This window comes from Rattus norvegicus, chromosome 6 (genome assembly GCF_021556685.1).
Source record: "Rattus norvegicus strain SHRSP/BbbUtx chromosome 6, alternate assembly SHRSP_T2T, whole genome shotgun sequence".
In the NCBI taxonomy this organism is placed as follows: Eukaryota; Metazoa; Chordata; class Mammalia; order Rodentia; family Muridae; genus Rattus; species Rattus norvegicus.
In genome coordinates, this window is record NC_141539.1 from 33,842,501 (window position 1) to 33,862,122 (window position 19,622).

At 42.5% G+C, this 19,622-nt stretch overlaps 1 protein-coding gene, 1 long non-coding RNA gene and 1 pseudogene across 20 annotated transcripts in view; 1 reads left to right on the forward strand and 2 right to left on the reverse strand.

The window, feature by feature from the left end:
- The window catches only part of LOC134479114 (uncharacterized), a 17,335-nt gene extending 4,667 nt beyond the window's left edge, over nucleotides 1-12,668 (reverse strand). Inside the window, exons 1-2 of the long non-coding RNA XR_015622888.1 lie at nucleotides 12,564-12,668; nucleotides 11,881-11,983 (exon numbers count right to left, since the gene is read on the reverse strand). This is a non-coding gene — a long non-coding RNA (uncharacterized LOC134479114). The remainder of the gene's footprint in view (nucleotides 1-11,880; nucleotides 11,984-12,563) is intronic.
- Itsn2 (intersectin 2) overlaps nucleotides 1-19,622 on the forward strand; it is a 251,290-nt gene that overhangs the window by 126,456 nt on the left and 105,212 nt on the right. For 14 of the 18 annotated variants that reach the window (XM_087553095.1, XM_087553097.1, NM_001427104.1 and 11 more), the window contains exon 1: nucleotides 14,474-14,685. The gene's annotated coding sequence lies outside the window, so the exon portion shown is untranslated. Of the gene's footprint in view, nucleotides 1-2,804; nucleotides 2,973-4,834; nucleotides 4,889-4,999; nucleotides 5,135-8,947; nucleotides 9,002-13,961; nucleotides 14,250-14,473; nucleotides 14,686-19,622 lie in introns of those variants that run through there. The other 4 variants (XM_087553103.1, XM_087553110.1, XM_087553096.1 and 1 more) reach the window with 3 other exon arrangements.
- Nucleotides 13,432-18,895, reverse strand: LOC148005128 (uncharacterized; annotated as a pseudogene). Its single transcript, XR_015623536.1, has 2 exons — nucleotides 18,848-18,895; nucleotides 13,432-15,007 (listed from the first exon to the last, which is right to left on the reverse strand). The product of XR_015623536.1 is annotated as an uncharacterized LOC148005128 (transcript).

Below are 19,622 nucleotides of genomic sequence, written 5' to 3' on the forward strand. Positions count from 1 at the left end.
CTACATAAAGAACCAATTTACGGAGTTGGAGGGATGGCTCAGTGGCTAAGAGCATGGCTGCCCTGCAGAGGACACAGGTTCAGGTACCATTACCCACACGTGGTTCACAAACATCTGTAACTCAAGTTCTAGGGAATCTGATGCCCTTATCTGAAGTTCACAGGTACCAGGCATGCACGTACTACTTACATATACATGCATGCAAAATACTTGTGCACATAAGATAAATCTAAAATAGAAATTTTTAAAAAGAAGAACCAAGTTAAGATTAGAACGTGCCTGGACCAATACCAGGACCAGCAGTATCTTGAAGAGTAAAGGATAAAAGTGTAAAGGGTAGAATACAAGTAGTACCCTTCATAAATACTGCCTTGCCAAGTGTAAGACAGTGACTAAAAGGTATAAGTATATAGGCAAAACAAAATTCGGTTTCTCTGCCTACATTCTCACAGTATAAAACGATTGTGCCACCCTGCACACACCCTAACCAATGAATCATGAACTTCCAGGGAACCTCAGCAGGGTAGGCTCTGATTCCACTCAGTTCTGGCCTGGTCTACCTGGAAATAGTAGTGTTGGGTTCTACAGGGCAAGGCTCAGTCCCGTGAGAATGTTTCCTATTTTAGATGCCAGTTTGCAACTTCTGATCAGTTGTGTTTATAAACTGAGATTCCAAAGACTCCTCCTTCCAGAGTGGCTCACAGACTCAAGGAAACACTTTATTCATAGGTACCCATTTTATTTGTTTGTTTCTTTGTTTTGTTTTTGAGACAGAGTTTCTTTGTGTAGTCCTAGCTGTCCTGGAACTAGCTCTGTAGACCATGTTGGCCTCAAACTCTTAGAGATCCACCTGCCTCTGCCTCCCTAGTGCTGGGATTAAAGGTGTGCCCCATCTCCTTCATCTCCTTTAATTCCAGTATTTGGGAGGCAGAGGCAGGTAGATCTCTAAGAGTTTGAACCCAGCATGGTCTACATAGTGAGTTCCAGGTCAGCTGGAATTGCATAGTGAGACCCCGTCTCAGAGGTGAGGATTGAGGGAACCACAGTCTAGTTTCAAACTCATAGAAATCTGCCTGCTTCTGCTTCCCAAGGGATTAAAGGCATACTACTCCTAGCTTAGAGATTCCAAAAGTTTTTAGAAACTATATGCAGGGAAAGGAGAAGACCAAATATATATTTCATAATCTTATAAACACACTGCTGAACCATTTCATTGAGATCATGCTTTTAGAAAAGGCACCCAAACTAATAAACTTCTATTTACTTTAGATTAAACCCTAAATATTCACACCAGTTTACTCTGGTTTGAAGCTGTTGGATATTTTTTTTCACATTGTTTTTGTCAATTTTTATTCCCCAACTTTGTATTTGGATAGTTTAGAGATGATCTTATTTTCTTATATTTTCAAAAAGCTGAGTGCAAGAATGCACATCTTTAATTTTAGCATTTGAGAGGTAAAGGCAGGAGGAGCTCGGTGAGTTCAAGGCCAGCCTGGTCTATCTAATTAGGTCAAGGGCATCCAGAACTACACAGTGAGACCCTGACTCGTAGAGTTCAAGCACAGTTGTCACTCTACAGTGAGTTCATAGTGGCCTACATGAGGCCGTGTCTTAGAAAAGCCAGACACCTTCCGTTCTCAAACGGCCTCTTATTCATGCACTCACACGTTTAGACAAGCGGTGCAATGTTCAAAATTAGAAAAAGGGCATTTCTCAGTGTGGGTAAAATATTAAATTGAGGACAGAGAAGAATAAGTTAGGAACGCCATACGAGACCTGCAATTCCTCACTTACTTAGTCAGCATCCCACGTGGGCAAAATGCTCATGCTTAGTTTTAACACTGAGCTCCAGTCTGCAAGGCAGAAGACACTGTGTGCAGCTCTCCCTGGACGTGCCTGGACTTCCTCTCCTGCTGCTACCTTTCCTAGCCAGAGTGTTCCCACTTGGAGTCAAAGTTCACACTTTCCTCAGCATTCCAAAGTTCTGAAGAATGTGGTACAGGTTTGTAGGAGACAAACTAAAGACCTAAAGACAGTAGCAAAGCAAGGTGTGCCTGCACTGTAACTGTGTTCGCATGTGTACTTACATAATTAAGACGTTATTTGGAAGTTATTCAGCACTTGAGCATTTAAAGAAACTGCTGTTGAACAAAAAATTTACAGAACTTACTGGGTTTACTACTGATATTAATTTTAAGATCTAATGTGTTTCATGATTTTGTTTTTCAAAATTACCAACATGGGTGCTTTAAGTGTTTAGACACTCTAAACTTTTAATCTGACTTTTGTGAGGTTAATTCTAGAATTTCTACTGTTCTTCCATTAAAACCACTCAAGAGTTCATGTTCATCAGGCAACTCTACTCATGCATTATATATCTTAACATGTCTCAAGCACAGGATAAATTTCTGACTCCTACGAAGCCATAAAGTGCTTCACATCTCACTTTCAACAGATACCAAAATAGCTCTTAAAGTTAATTATACTTAGAGTCAGGGTTTTGTGCCAAACACCCAATGCCTAACCATTAATTATTATTTTCCAAGAATTGAAAGTACAGTAGAAGCTGTTAAGTACATGTTAAAACCTGGTCTCTGCCCCAAGGCTTACCTTATAAAACCAAATCAATTTAGATCACACAGAACCTCAAATTAAAAACAAGGCTAAACTTGAAAGGCACAAAGTTCATGGACCTTTCTGTAGATCTCTGAGGAGTTACAAGTCTCACCAGGGCTTGTTGGTATGAAAGTAGAATTTCGTGTTCCTGTTTAAATCTTCTAACACTCCCATTACTCCTGTTCTAGGATAGAGCACTGACTTCAAGAGAATGCCACAGAAAACAGCTGTCCCACTCCAGGTACGGGACACAGGAAATGAAGTCAGCGCACAGAGCCTGTGTGTCCAAGTATATCGCAGTACCGTTCTATTCACAACACCTAAGATGCAGGCTCAACCTCTATACCCATCAGCAGGTGAGTAGACGAAAAGAGTGAGCAGTGTATGTGCATAGTGGAGGATCATTCATTCATCCATAAAGAAGGAAAGTTTGTCGTTTGCAGCAAAATGGATAGATATAGATAGATGGATCTGGAGGACATGATGTTGAGCAAAATAAACTAGTCACAGAGTGACAAGTATCACACATGCTCATTTGTGGAAACTTTAAAAAAATAGAAGTTGGGCCTGCAAGATGCCCAAGTGGGTAAAAGCACTTGCTGCTCAAGCCTGATGACCTAGAACCCACAATGCAAAAAAGGAACCAACTCCCTAAACTTGTTCCCTGACTGCGCCACCCGCCACGAGCACACTAATAATAATACTTAAAATACTTTTAAACATACTTAAACGTACTTAAGATAACCTGAAAGTTTAACATTTTGAGGGACTACAGAGGAGACTAGGGAGAGGAGAGGGAAGGGCGGAAGGGTGCTGGATATAGTCAGTGAATGTTATCGTCATAGTCTATCCCAATAGATTTTACAACTAATATGTTTTAATAACGACAGAGCCGAGCGTTGTGGTATGTGCCTATAGTCCCAGGCTCAGAGTAATGTTATTACTATTTATAGAAACAGAACTTGTTACAAACAAGCAAACACCTAACAACACCACCTAGCTGTTATTTGGATCAGAGAAGAGAATTGTAGAAACTTCCTTAGGGCCTCCAGTCAATTATTAACCTTGCTGAATTGCAGACAAAATTATTTTCTGTCACAATGTTTATTTTTCCAGTGTTCAGTAACATTTACTGAACATCTAATGGAGTCATGATTATTGTCGATTATTGCCATAGACTCTTCATTGAACATATTGCCAGAACATAAAAGTCTATCACCAACTGGATTATTGTAGATAAGCAAATGGATTTCAAAAGGAAATCAATCCTTGTTTCTCATAAGTAGATAATAATAATAATCTATAAATAGAGACAATAGGCAAGCATCACGTGATGATTGTTAAAACACCTTTCTGCAGGCTGGTGAGCTTGTTCAGTGATTAGGAGCCCAATCTGCTCTTCCAAAGCCTGGAGTTCAGTTCCCAGCACTTTACAATTGCATGCAACTCCAGCTCTTACGTTTTTGAAAGCTCTCTTCTGGCCTCTGTGGACCACCACACACACACACACACACACACACACACACACACACACACACACACACACACACACGAGAAAGAAAAAAAGAAAGAAAGAAAGGAAGAAAGAAAGAAAGCAAGCAAGAACAAAACAACCTTTCTTTGAGTGTATTATGCAAAGAGCTCATGTGAACTGATAAAATAGAAATATTAAAATAGGGGATGGAGAGATGACTTCATGGTTAAGAGGATATGCTAGTTTTCCAGAAGACTTGAGTTTGATTTTGGCCATTCACAACTACCTATAACACCAGCTCCAGGAGCATCCAATACTTCTGACTTCCATGAGTGCCTTCATTCACAGGTACCACATATACTCATAATTAACAATAATAGTAAAATTTTTTAAAGATTTATTTACTACATATAAGTACACTGTAGCTCAGACACACCAGAAGAAGATATCAGATCTCATTACAGATAGTTGTAAGCCACCATGTGGTTGCTGGGATTTGAACTCAGGGCCTCTGGAAGAGCAGTCAGTGCTCTTAACCACTGAGCCATCTCTCCAGCCCATTAGTAAATTTTTTTAAAAAGAAATATTATAATGTATATCTGGACAGTGCTTTAATCTGTTTTGAGCTGCCATAATAAAATACCACAAACTAGATAGTATAAAAAGCACAATTATCAGTTCTGGGTTGGGAAATCCAATATCAAGGTGCTTGCAGATTAAGTATGTGGTAACTTTGCTTAACAGTTTCCTCTGACATCAAAACATTCCATCCTGGAGGGAAGATCCTTAAATGTGAAGGTAAGCAACTCAAAAAGAGCTTCGGGAAGTTCCTGAAACCAATCAGATTTACTAGGTCCTTCCCTGTCAGAGAAAACAATAGAAATTGAGAGTCCCTTTCTGATTGAACAGAGCTAAGCTGTAAAGAAGACTCTAAGACAGTACCATCTTGCCTGGAAGAATCGGAAACCACCTGAGCTGCCTAGAAGAGGTTTAGAGCAACTGCAATAACTAGGAGGGACAATCTCCAACCTGTTTTGCTGCCAGGTGTGTGCTTCAGGTTTCTAACTTTGGGAGCTGTCACCCATGCTGGGGTGGGTTTTGGTAATGCAGCTGTCTTTAAGTCTGCTCCTGCAAGTAACCCATTACTTTTTGTGTGTTCTTCTTTTTCTTACCTTATATCCCTCTCCAACACTAGCTAGGAGAGGAACAAGGATAAAGGAGAAAGAGAAATCAGGAATATACCTGAATCTATTTTCTTTTCTTTTGTTTCTTCTTTGACCGCTGCTACTAGCAAATCGCAACCAACCTCCCTAAACCACCACCAACCACAGACACCTCCTCTCACATTTATGTACCATCTGTTAAGTTCCCAGAATCCCAAATGTCACGCAATTGCAGAAATTATCTAGTACATGAGGCAAACCGTGGTCAGTTACTGCACAGTCTGAAACAGCCCCATATCCCTACACCTGGGGTTAAAAATGAAAGTACATTCTTACAATCTCTCTCTCTCTCTCTCTCTCTCTCTCTCTCTCTCTCTCTCTCTGTGTGTGTGTGTGTGTGTGTGCGCGCTCGTGTGCGTGTGTGTGCGTGTGTGTGCGTGTGTGTGTGTGTGTGTGCGTGTGTGTGTGTGTGTGTGTGTGTGCGCGCGCGCGCTCGCTCGCTCGCGCGCGTGCATGCGTGTTAATGAAACAAAATTCCAGAATTTTTAAAACTGTCACTACACCCTTGGTGGTGTTCATACTTTGCTCTCTGTCTGGGATGAGTAGACATGTATGTCCCCCAGAAAATGTTTCACCATAAAACAAGTGAGGATTCACTTTCTGGTACACAGGTACTATGGTCCAGCTGAGTCATTCCACATGGGTAAAGGCACAAGGGCTTCCCCTGAGGTCCCCTGATAAAGGCACTAATCTCATTTGTGGTTAGATTACTTTAATCATCCTAGAAACTTCACCTCCTTAGACTACCATTTAGGGGCTTAGGGTCTCAGCAGGCAAGTTTTGAAGGAATACAGCATCCAGATCACAGAAGAGAGCACACACGAATAATTCATTGAGTTACATTATCACCAAAATGTGATTTTGTTATTTAACATAAGTAGTAAAAATGCAGATCATCTGTGCATAGAAGAAAAAGTGGAAATTTAAAATAATTTTAAATAGTAAAAGTTTAAATGCATATAAAATATAACTGAGGAGGGCATAGTGGAAGTAGTATATTCTAATACTGCTATGGCAGATTAATATATATTATAGAAACTATCAATAATTATTTTCATTCAATGATTAAGGCTTTGAAAATTAACCCTAAGAATAGACACCAAAAGATGGAAATCAATCAGTTTTCCACCTCTGTGATAGTAGGAATAATAAGCTTTTATTACTCCTTTTTAGATAAGATACAAAGTAATGGGTTTTATGATGGCAGTTTCATGCGTATGGAAAGGTTTACTTCAGCTCATAGCTGTATAGGTTTCAGCTTATGGTCACTGGGCCTAATGGCACCAGAGGTCCATGTGACAAAGGAGATCTGCTCACCTTGTGGTGACAGGGAAGCAAAGGGAAGACAGGATAAGACTCCAATACCCCTTCCAAGGGTGGGCCCCAATGACCTAACTTTCTTCCACCATTTTCCACTTCTTTTCAAATTGTTTTATTTAGTTATTTTTGTTGTTTTTTGAGACAAGATATCATAGTTCTGACTAGCCTCAACCTTACTGTGCGGTCATGAAAAACCTTGAACTCCTGGGCTGGAGAGATGGCTCAGCGGTTGGGAGCACCCGACTGCTCTTCCAGAGGTCCTGAGTTCAATTCCCAGCCACCACATGGTGGCTAACAACCATCTGTAAAGAGATCTGATGCCCTCTCCTGGTGTATCTGAAGACAGCTACAGTGTACTTATATTTAATAAATGAATAAATCTTAAAAACAAAACAAAACAAAACAAAACAAAAAAACCCTTGAACCCTGATTCTCTTGTCTCCACAGCACTCCCCCCCAAAGTACTGGGGTCACGTGGTTGGGCCAGCCACGCCAAGCTTCTGTTCCTGCACCTTGCAGTAGCCCCACAAACTACAGTCCAAGCCTTTAAAAATAAGTGCTTTCAGGGGACATTGTATAGCTAACTGTTCGTAGTCTATAAGAGCACATTTAGAAATGAAATGCTCATTATTTATAATAAAAAGTTAGAATCAGCTACGAACAAGACACTCATTACGTGAATCACAGAGCTCCATTCAAAAGACTGTAAGACAATATACAGCCTTGTAAGAATTTAGAAAATACACTATGACTAAAAACAATCCAGTTATGTGTTTTAAGAGAGAAAAATAGAGGGAAGCAGAAGTAAGTGCCTTGGTTTTGTGAAACTAAGTGTGAAGTATAAACAAATGCTCCCCTAAAATTAACAAAAGCTAAAGCAAAGCTACAATGGACTATGAATACAGTACTCATGGATGAGTGGGCTGTTCAAATGATGGGATTTCTCCGACACTCAAGATTTCCCTTTATGAGAACAAATGTTCGCCCATTGAGGGATGCTTTTGAGGCTGAATCAATTTCAAGTAGCCCATTGCCGCTCTTTCTTGTTTTCCTCCATCGAATCAGGCAGTTCTAAACTGTAAGGACTAAAAACGACCCACCAGTTGGATGCACTAAACACAGTAGGAAGAAATCAGAATGGCAAAATGCACATCATAGTCAAAGAACCACATCATAGTCACCACCAGTCTCCTGAGCAGAAATCCCCTGGTCCAGCCCTCCCCAGGAAGGGTGAGGATGTTGACCAGCTTTACATTGTTGATTCTACTTCAGGACGCAATTTCATTGCTTGGATTTTGTTTTTGTAAGTGAAGTCAATAAAGGCCTATTTTTTATATCAAAATGTATCCTCACACTTACCTGCGGCTCCCCCTGCTACAGTGTTGGCGCTGGGGCTACTTCGTGTCTACCCACCACTCCTCACTTCCTCTCCTTCCTTCCTGATAATGTTTTGTAGTGTAGCCAAGGCTAGCCCCAAACTTATGAACTTCTTGTCTCAATCCTTAAAGAGCTAGTAATAACCAGACATGTATCATCCTTCTTCCCTTTCCTCCCCTGAACTCTTCTTCCCCTGCTTTTCCTTGTCTTCCCTCCTCTCTCAGTTCTTCCCTTTTGTCCCCATTTCCTTCTGAGGCAGTCTGGTGGTTTGAATTTGCTTGGCCCAGGGAGTGGCACCATTAGGAGGTGTGGCCTTGTTGAAGTAGGTGTGGCCTTGTTGAAGGAAGTGTGTCACTTTGGGTGGCTTTGAGACCCTTTTCCTAACTCCCTGGAAGCCAGTCTTCTCCTGTTTGCCTTCAGATGAAGATGTAGAGCTCTCAGCTCTTCTAGCACCATGCCTGCCTGGATGCTGCCACGTTCCTGCTTTGATGATAATGAACTGAACCTGTAAGCCAGCCCCAATGTTGTCCTTATAAGAGTTGCCTTGGTCATGGTGTCTCTTCACAGTAATGGAAACCCTAAGGAAGACACAGTCTTGCTGCCTTACTCAGGCTGACCTTGAATCTACTGTGTAGCCCAAAGAAACCTTAAACCTGTGAACCTGCCTCAGCATCCCAAATAGCTGGGATTGTAGGCATGTACCCTAGGTTCAGCGATTATCTTTCTTAAGATCATTTCAAGACATTGTCTTATAAAAAAATGCTAACATTAGAAACAAAAGTTTGTTTGGCCACTCTGAGTCTAGCAGTGCCAAGGATTTACTCTGCTGCTTTGCTTCAAAGTAAAACATTACTGCTATCTGGATGCATAACAGCAAGGTTTGTTTACTTATTTATTTATTTATTGATTGATTGATTGATTTATTGATTTTTTTTAGGTAAAGGAGCAAAAGAAAATCAAAAATGGGCTTCAGAAAATTCTCAAATATAAGGTGAATCCTGATTTTTTACCTTTCCTTGTAAAAAAACAAGCCAATCAAGGTTAAATGATGGGAAATTCAATTCTCAAGTTCGATACAAGAATTAAGTAAAAGTTTTCAAAATCAGGAGCAGAGAGTACTGCTCTGTGATATAACATGCTTAGTAAGTGTAAGGTCCTGGGTTCCATTTTCAGCACCATGAAAATGAAAAACTAAAAAGTTAAAATAAAATAAAATAAAATAAAAGCCCTGTCTAGGGGCTGGAGAGATGGCTCAGTGGTTAAGAGCACTGACTGCTCTTCCAAAGGTCCTGAGGTCAATTCCCAGCAACCACATGGTGGCTCACAACCATCTATAATGGGATCCCAGGCATTCTTCTGGTGTGTCTAAAGACAGCTGCAGTGTATTCATATAAATAAAATAAATAAATCTTTAAAAATAGAAGACCTGCCCAGCACAAAAGGCTGTATTATTAGTTAGGTTATTACAAGAAGTCAACTGGTATCTAGTGTGTCTGCAGGCAGTAACAGTGACATAAGTAGACAGCTGGGGATACACAGCAGACTGGAAGAAGCATGTCTGACTCTTGAATGCACACTGGATTCCCATTCTCTGAGCTACACCTGCCAGACTGGAAGCCCCTGGTGCTTCAGTCATGAATGAGCACACCCTGTTCAGGGTTTCCAGGCCTTTGGAAGCAGGCTTTTGGTTCCACCCTGCAGTGCTGGCACTGAACCAAGTCTGGGCCGACTTCCCTCCCCAGCTTGCCTGGCACTGCCTTTCCAGTCCCATCCGGCTCTAAGCCAGAGTCTCAAGTTATATACATACAACTCCAGTGGCCTGAGAGTGGCAATACTCTGCCCATACTACAGCTGGAGATTCCCCTTCCCACTGCTTTCTCCAAGTCATTCCACCTCGCTGTCTCTATTCTGTACTCTAAAGAGGGTTTGTAAGGTTTAGTAGAGAAGTGAACCCAAAGATCAGTTTGCCCTCTGACTATGGTTATAAACTAGGAACATATCAGGTTCTTTATAACTTTTAATTTTATAAAAAACAAACAACTCAATTGGTGACTGGACAAACATGTCTCACAGAAGGCCTAGACCTTTTCTTGGACCTTGAACCCCTACCCTGACCTAGTTTTCATCATGTGTATAGCCATGTTATAGTAGGTCAACCTCAATCTTGTTTCCTAGATTGACTTTAAATCTTCAAGCTTTAATCACTACTGTCAGTAGTTCCTTCTAAGTTTTGAAAGGACAAAGGAACAGAGAAAGGGAAAATGTCACCTTTCACCCATTTCTTGGGAGAGAATATAGGAGTGAGGAATCCCGAGGTCCCACCTTTTTTTTTTTTTTTTATAATACACTAAAACAGATGCCCTGGCTGACAGTAGACATGAGCAAGCTCCTCCCAAAGGTCAAAGGAGCACAGCTTTAAACAGGTCCACTTCCCAGTACTCATCTCCGCGGATGCCCTGGGCATAGGGAGGGTGGCGCAGGGCTTTTGGTGCTCCGCAGGGAAGCACTGTTACACTGTTGGGACACATCTAATGAGGATACCAAACAGTTAAAGATACCTGTCAGAAGGAGGACAGTGGTAGCTTCTCATTTTATATTTGCATGTGATTATTATCATACACGGGTGCGCACACGCCACGGTGCATGTTAGAGGTGGAAGTCAGAGGACAGCTTGTGGGTGTTGATTATCTCCTCCCATCCTTGGGACACAGAGGGCACACTCAAGCCATCAGGTATGGCAGCAGATGTGTCTATCCACTGAGCTACCTCACTTGTTTTCACTCACACCCACAGACTGCATATTTTACACATGAATATGAAAGCAAGTAACTTCTAAATTTTCATATAAAATGTAAAATTTTGTGGCAAATAGACCTGCACTACAGCTTTAAACACTAAATAAAGTTATTTAAAGGAATTTATAAATGGAAACTCGGGAAAGAATGAAGACCATCAGAAGTAACAAATACCCGGGTAAATCAGTACGGTTTCTGTTGGCCAGAGCCTCTTAATTTCCTTATGAATTATTTGTTTAAAACTAAGGTTATACTTGCTCTTGCCTTCCTGCTTCTGCTCTATCCTCTTGGGTCTTCCCCCTTTTTCCTCATTCCCTTCCTTCCATCTCTCTCCAGGCGCTCATGGCCAGCCTCTACTACTCTACTCCCCTCTCTTCTCTCTCTCTCTCTCTCTCTCTCTCTCTCTCTCTCTCTCTGCTTGCTCTTTCTGCCTTTCTCTGTCTCTACTACCCTCTCAACTCCCCTCCCCACGCTCTGAATAAACTCCATTCTATACAAAGAAAAAAAAAACCCTAAGGTTATATATGGCACTTCCATAGGCAGTCTACAAGCTCTAGGTTCACGCAAGCTTCCTATATGGTATTTATCTCATGGTATGATTGAAATGTGGACATTTTCCTTCTGTCTCTTCTAGCCTCTTCTTACCATGATAGTCTTCTTTTAAGATAAGCTGCGTAGGTTTTTGGACGAAGAATGGGATCTTTGGAGACTACGAAATGGGAAATTGAGAGAAAATAGGATCTATGGCTGGGAGGAGCAAGAAGGAAAACAAGCTTGTGAATGGGTTCCTCACGGCCTAAGAACCTATCCTAGATTTGGCAGAAGGAGAAAAATACGATGTATACTGTCTACTTCACGGCTTCCTAAGCCTTTCACTCTACACCAATTACCAGTCTTTTAGGGAATCGACAAGAACCTAAGTCTCTGACTTAGGTAGGACTTGTTTCATCTCCAGTCCACGATAGAGGTGAACAGATGACAGTCGAATTTGGGAAATTCTTAGGGAATTCACAGGTAGTTTCAAGACCAGCCCATGAGTGGAGGAATGAACTGGGAGGGTGGATGCAACACCTACCTGAATCATGCATTCCTACAGACTGAGTGTGATGAGTTCTAGGACAGAGTGACTGTTTCAGATGCTGAAGTTCTTGTTAGACACCGAGTGCCCTGGAATTTGGCTAAAGAAGGCAGAGGGAGAGAAGGGTATTGAAAAGAAAAAAACTTTTTTTTTTGCATATGAGTAGGGGGGAAAAAAAGATCTAAAAGCAGCAAGAACATTTCTTGGGTTGCTTCTGTGTTTGCCTGCCTCCAAAATTCTATTCTTTACTTGTTAAGCAGAACTACTGTCAGTCAGCAAGGCCTGCCCAGGAATCTGAGAATCCTTCATTTCTTTTCTTCCCTCATTAGTTATCCCTATCCACCACATAGTAAACGTCCAGATTTATTCCAGAATCACATATGTATATATAAAAGAAGCTAGGCTACGGGAGGTCCTCATACTCTTACATTGTGACAGGATAGATAGATTGGTCTAAAGGTATGAATAGAGACCTTAACTATCAGCACTTGGGAGGCAAAGGTAGGCAGATCCCTGTGACTTTGAGGCCAGCCTGATCTACAAAGAGAGTTCCAGGACAGCCAAGGCTACACAGACAGACCCTAGGTCACTGCCCACCCCCCCACCCCCCATGCACCAAAAAAGGGGGAAAACTGAGTTGCTGATTTACTGTTTGGGATACTGCAGGCAGACATATATACCTCCAATTTCTGATAGCTTTGCAGTTTCTTCAAGGGAGGCCTTAAAATGCACTCCACCCACATCCTCCTCCTCCCAAGGATCTGGCAAGTTTTTCATTTCTTATTCTAGAAATAAGACAAGGTGAATGTTACCAGGTCCGGAATATCAAAATGCACGCAGCACTCACCAGTGATGGGAGGGAAATGGAGATTAACTATCTGCCCATGAGGAATTAAACTCAGTTTCTTAACAGACCAACTCCCTGTGGGACTGTGAGAAGGATTCTCATCATGCTCAGACCCTTGGAGATGGGCATGGGAAGGGACCACTGGGATGAAATGCTGACAGGTGCTTAAGAGTTGCTTCTCTCTCTCTCTCTCTCTCTCTCTCTCTCTCTCTCTCTCTCTCTCTCTCTCTCTTTTTTTCGGAGCTGGGGACCGAACCCAGGGCCTTGCGGTTGCTAGGCAAGCGCTCTACCACTGAGCTAAATGCCCAACCCCAAGAGTTGCTTCTCTTAACTTGAGTAGCTTGTTGGTAGGCAGAGAAGTATTAACTGGTCTCCAGGAAGTCAGGGACCTCCTCGACTGATACCAAGGAGCCAGGTGTCTCTGTGTCACCAAAGCTCAGGACCTGTCTGTCAGGTCTTGGTCAAGTCCTAATCGAAGAGTTAAGAAACACGGAGAGCAAGAAAAGCCTGTTTATCACCATCAATGTTTGCTAAATTCCTAAGAGTCGGTTGTCCATTTGGGCCTGAGCATTTCAGCCATCCCTTTCAAGTCAGAATTGCTATCTTCATCTGCCCCAACAGGTAAGAAATGAAGCCCGGGGTCATCTGATCTGCACAGATCTCTCACATTTCAACAGAAACCATAGGGATACTAATGTCTGAAAAACATCCACTTATTTATGGGATATTTGAAACAATTTATATAGCCTAGATTGACCTCAAATTCACAGTCCTTCTCATCAGTCAGACTGATGTGACTCTTTCTCTTGAGTGTAGGGATTACAACAGGCACCAGTTTAGGTAATGAGTTTTTGCATCTCAGTACAGCCCTTTCCACGAAAATCTTGAATCTTTAGACTCCCATCTTGCTCGTTAGGAACCCTCATTTCCTCACCCCAATCTAAAGAAAGCCTTTTTTGTCGATGGGGTGTTGTTGTCTCTGTCAAACAGCTAGCTCTAGATAAAGTGGTGACTCGAGTGAGGAGACCACAAAATAGAAGTTCCGAGTATGAGTTTCTTCTATTAGATGGATAAGAATGTCTAGCTTCTGCAAGTAGAAAAGACTGGGGCATCTTCCTGTGATGGGCTCGCTCTTCTGTGTGAACAGGGGATGTTCTTTCTGAGGCTGTATGTGTGGGTGAGTGCCCACGCGCGAGTGTGATGGTGTAATGGATAGCTGACTCTTGGGTGTGGTAAATCCTTTAAGGGGAGTCCTTGAAAAGGGTCTGCAGCAAAGGTGGAGGCAACTCCTCTGCACCTCTAACCATTCATTCCCCATTCTCAGGAAATGCTTGCTCATATATTAACGAAGAGACCGTCAGTGAGTAAGAACGTCCCAGCATGAGAGAGAGCAAGCTCCATGTGTGATCCAACAGAGATGTCCTGGATATCTCTTGGCCTTTTCCAAAACCTTAGGGTCCAGTGTGGCAGGAAATGTCCCACCCAGTCTCCGCAAGTCACCTCAAAGAGGAGGAGCCAGGTGGGTCTTGGCAGCTCCTGGAAGGGCTGTCAGCTGCGGAGCTTCGGAACCTCGCGGGAGGAGAAGCACTTTGGCCCACGCCCTCCACGGTTCCGGGGGTGAGGAGGGGCACCACGGAGTGTCACGCTCCCCACGGTGAGGAGTCGGTGCCCCGCGGCTAGGCGGGCGGGCCGTCACTGCCCGCCCGTCGCTCGCCTCCCCGCCCCCCGGCTTCCTGCGGAGGCAGCGGCCGCCATGTTGTTGTGGGGCTGAGGCGGCGCCGGCGGAGAGCCCAGCGGCCGTGACAGGCTGCGCAACAGGTTCGCTGCGGCCCGCCTGACGACTGACCCGGCGGAGGCGGCCACGGCCCAGCAGGGTCTTCCAGGAGCCTGGCCGCGCCAGCGCGCCGGGGCTGAGGAGCGCGCGGGGTCGCGCCGTGACGTGCGCGAGGCGCCAGGTGGGTGAAGCCGCCCGTCAGCGCGGCTGCGGGGCGCGGGGCAGGTGCGGCCGCCGCCGCCCCCGGGGTTCCTTGGGCCGGGCGGAGGGGGCTGCGCGCCGCACACCGCTGGGTACGGTCTTCGGAAGCGCGTGCGGCCCCCGCCCTAGGCCCTGGCCGAGCACGGCCGCGCGGGGCGGAAACCTCCGGCCCCAGGTTCCTGCCTCCGCCGCGGGGCCGGGGGGCCGCTCCTCTCAGAGGCCGGGAAGCCGGGGCCCCTCGCTGCGGCCTCGCTTGGCAGGTGACAGCCTCCCCCTATCGCTGGTGTCGACCGGGTCCCCGGCTTTCCTTAGGGGCATCTGGGCTGGGTGCGCGTTGCCTTGGGGACCCATTTTATTCTGGCTCAGTTGATTTTTCTTTTCCTTTTTACCCTTCTTGGCCAGGGTTGCTGCAGAGTGTCAGGTGAACCGCATCCCGGTGCGTCAAAGTAGAGTCACGAGAGGACAGTGGGCGGATGCTTGGCGTCCACTGCTCGCGTTATTACAGCTAAAGTTGAGAAATGTTAAGCGCCGACTTCTGCATTATGCACTTCCAGGGTATATAGGAAGCAGCACGGCGAGAAAGAATCTCTGTAGCTAGAGTAAAGTTCATTGCTTTTTTAAGGGAGAAGAGGCGCCTGCAAGTGCATAGTGAATGGGTAAACTGAGGCTGCAAGTTTCATTCTGCAGAAAGACACTGTTTGCATGTATTGATCACGTGCTGTATTATTCAGTGATTGCCCATGACAAATACGCTCATTTGAAACTTGGATTCATAGTGAATAGAAACATTTTGAATAGAGCCAGCCACTTTATCACTTTATAATAGGACTTCAAGTTAACCCAGAAATTACTCCTTTACTACATGCTTTTTTTTTTTTTTTTTTTGGTCTGGTTCACGGAGGCAAGGTGTCACTTGGAATTTTGTGTTGTTAGCTTAATTTAGGTAGTACAGACTGGAGGCCACGCTAGCTACTTAAGCCTCTGAGAAATTGCTAACTTCCCTTTAAGGTTTGCTATATTGTCTGTCAGTGCTAAAACCTAAAAGCAATCTAGAAACATCGTCTACAACCTTTATATGAATTGATGGGAGGCCTGCAAAATTCAAAGTTATGTGTTTGCCTCTAGGTTGGTGATTATTCCTATGACTGCCTTATAATTAAGCAAGCAAAATGGAAGGTTTTTTTTTTTTAAAGAATGAAGAAAAAACGTGTATTGCTGCTGTTCGATGTAATGTTGATAACTATTTAACGCGTTCTCTTTATTCATCTCTATGATGAAAGGTGAAATAGTGAAAACTGGTCCGGTGTTGAATTACTGAGTAAAAAAAAAAAGCCCTTATTCAACACATCTGAAGGCTCAAATCCAGATTTCTCCTGAGTGTGAAGAGATATGTTATGTATATTCAGGGGATTGGATTTGTACTTTAAAAATGGGTTTTTACAAAAATAGAGTAGCACACACCCTTTGCCCAAACTTAGAGAAGTTTTCAAGATTTTCTTTATCTTGGTTGTCATTTTATCCTATAGTTATTGTATCTCTTATTACAAGGTGGACATTTTCTTATATAATCTTAGAATTTTTAGAGGGTGTGTATGTGCGTGTGTATGTGCGTGTGCATGAGTGTGTGTGTGTATGTATGTATGTATGTGTGTGTATGTGTATATTAAGGAGTAAACTGACCATTTTACATATTCTCAGCAAGCTGTCTGCCACCAGAGGCATTCAGTCACAAGATAATTTAGTTTTGATTCTACTTCAATATGGAGTTTCACAGAGTTCCATTTTTCTGATAAAAAATATGTATTGTGCCTCATCCACTAAACTTCCTTTAGTATTACAGCATATCTTCTATGGTGGTATTTATAGAGCACTTACTAATATTAGAGTCTATGCCCAGTGTTTTGTATACTTCTTTAAAGCACATGGAGGCCTTGTAAGTCATGTCCTCCCATCAGATAAAGAAGTAAAATGTTAGCATTTAACTAATTGTGTCTTGTTTCAGTTCAGCCTAAGCTCTTTCTGCCGTTGCATAGACCTGAAGCTGAGCATACATCTGAATTGTATTTATACTTGACTCTTTTTTGTTAAGTCTGTATAATGGTTGCACATGAACAAATCCTCTGGGGTAAAGTGTGCATGTAGGTATTCTTGAGAAAGAGGAACTGAACGGGGCTTAAAGGATATGAGGCACAGAGGAAATGGGGGAGGAAGGGAGGAAACTGAGCAGAAATAGGACCGTGAATAGACCGAGAAATGATGTATTTTCAGAACTCTAAGAGTGCAATGTACTTTATTTGCAGTGTTTTCAGAAACGACTTCACAGCCAATAATCAAGACACTAAATAACTTTGCTATTTGCTGTACAGATATACAACAGGCTTGTGGCAGACAGTCAGGGGTCTACTATCAGAATTTAATTTGTTATATTTAGCCACCTGTTTTATGTTTTATGGACCCTTTTCGTTGTTGATTCATGTTCATTTGAGGGAAGGTCAGTCTAATAAAAATTGCATACGTATTTACAACTTCGTTGGATAAAAGTATAGGCTCTCTAGTTAAAAGCTCCTACCTCAGATCCAGCTCCAAATAGCTGTATCAAGCAAGTTTCTGTAATTCCCTAATTTCTGTTTCTTCTTCATGTGTAAAAGGGGGATAATAATTGTACCCACTTCATAGTGTTGTATATAATATAAAGTGCTTAGTGACTGTGCTTAGCATAAGTGCCCAATAAATGTTACCTGTTTTCATTCCAGCCAGCTTGCTTCAACGAGAAATCTCAAGCTAACTAGTCTGTCCCCCTCCCTCTCCCCCCCTTCTCTCTCTCTCTCTCTCTCTCTCTCTCTCTCTCTCTCTCTCTCTCTGGTTTGTAATTTATTCTAATGACTGTAGAAAATAGCTTTTTCATTTGCTGCTCAGTTTTTAATCAGCATCAAAATGAGCCGTATGAAAGGCTAAAAATGGATTACAAGGTCTGACCTTCAGTTCAAACTAAGAGTCTTCCTCCTTAGTTTCCTTCGTTTCTGATACTGTGGATCATCAGTTCAGGGTCTTCAGATTCAGATGGTTAAATTCTTTGCCACGTGAAGTGGAGTTAACTTGGAAGAGGCTGGTGTTGAGAAAGAACAGAGACTAGTGAGAGATCCAAATCGACAGGCTTTGTATTGGTCGTTAGGACAGGAGCAGCCTGTGCCATTTTCTTTCTGCTGTTCTCTGTTCCCCTTTCTCAGTCTCCCATCTAATATGTTCGTGCATTTGTCAAATGGCTGCTTTAATATAAGAACCAGGTAGGACAGGTTAATGAATCTCATAATTTATGTAACATTTGGTGGCATTGCCTTTTGGTATTCATGACATAATCCTTAGGGATTATAAGTGATTACTTCAAAGATTAGTGACAGTTTTCCATTAGTTACTTTTCCTGTGCTGTGACAAAATATTTGACAAGAAGCACCTTGAGGGAGGTTTTGACACACGGTTTGAGGGTATAGTCCATTACAGCAGGAGAATGAGACAGGTCACAGCACATCTCCAGTCAGGAAGCAGAGATGGATCCCGAGCTCTCCTGGCTGTTTACCTTGTGTGCAGTTCCTGAAATAGCAGTCCACATTCAGGGTGGGTCTTCTCACTTCAGTTAACCCAACCGAGATAACCCTGCATAGGTATGTCTAAAACTTCCTCCTGGGTTGTAGATTTTGTCAGCTTAACACCGTATTTGCCAAGAATGGTGTGGGTCACTTGGGAATACAAAGTAGTATTACTTCTCTAAACCATTTTTATTAAGATCTGAAAACCCAAGTGGTAGAAGAGAACATTTTTGTCATTTTAGGTTTTCCACTGCATATAAATAAATTAGTAAATGCATATAAATTGTTTTTGTCTTGCTGAGGGGACAACCTGTATTGGAGTTTTCCTTGCCTTCCTCTCTTCCTCCCACTGATTCTGACTTAGGACTTACTTTCTCCTTCCAACTGACTGATTCCTTCAGGGTTGCACGGGTTCAGAGAACTGAGTAATGTGGGTGACCAAGGGGTAGAGAACCTCCGGATTAGGTTTGGGTAACCGTAAATCTTTCTGACGGTACTCCCCAGGCCCTGGGCTTTCTAGTTTGTTTAGCATGGTGAGGACCTGATATTGCAGCTCACCTTCGCAGCACTCTCAGATCTTCTCTCACTGCTGTAACTCTTCTTCATCTTTGTCTTTTCCTCATTCTGTATCAGCTTGCTTTTCTTTACTCCCAGCCTCTGTCTCCTGTCTTTGAAAGTTAAGGACAAAAGTTACTCGTAACTCATAGGGTAGAGTTCATTCTTTCATTTCATTTCATAAGTATTGCATGATTTCTTGGGAGAAATGTCTGATATATTATATAACCGGTGAATAAAGTGTACAACCCCGTCGTGCCATGGTGGCACGTAAATTCAGGAAAAGAGAATACAGACAATAAAACATCTTGGATTTAGAAATTGCCAAGTACTATGGAGAAAATTAAGACAGAAAATATGTGTCTGGGTTGTGTGTGTGTGTGGAATAATTGGGAGAAGTAAATTTGCTATCTTTAAAATTATCAAGAAACTCTGCCCCTCCAAATCCATAGTGTACATTTACAAGTAAATACATAGTAGCCCTAATGTAAATAAGTTATTCATATTTTAGGATACCATATTTAAGATGGTTTTGTTATTATTGTTATTGTTATTATTATTATTACATATTTGGTTGGTACCTAGCAGACCTCTTGATATTTCTTATTGATGAAATTAGTAAAAACTTCCCCTGACATAGTGTATGCTTAAAGCAGAGATTTGCCAAATTGTTTAGAATGGGTACTTAATTTGATTTTTCCTAAAAGTACTGTTTGTTTCCTAAAAGTATTGTTTGGTTTAAAACTTTATTGACTTTTTATGTGTACTATTTTTATTA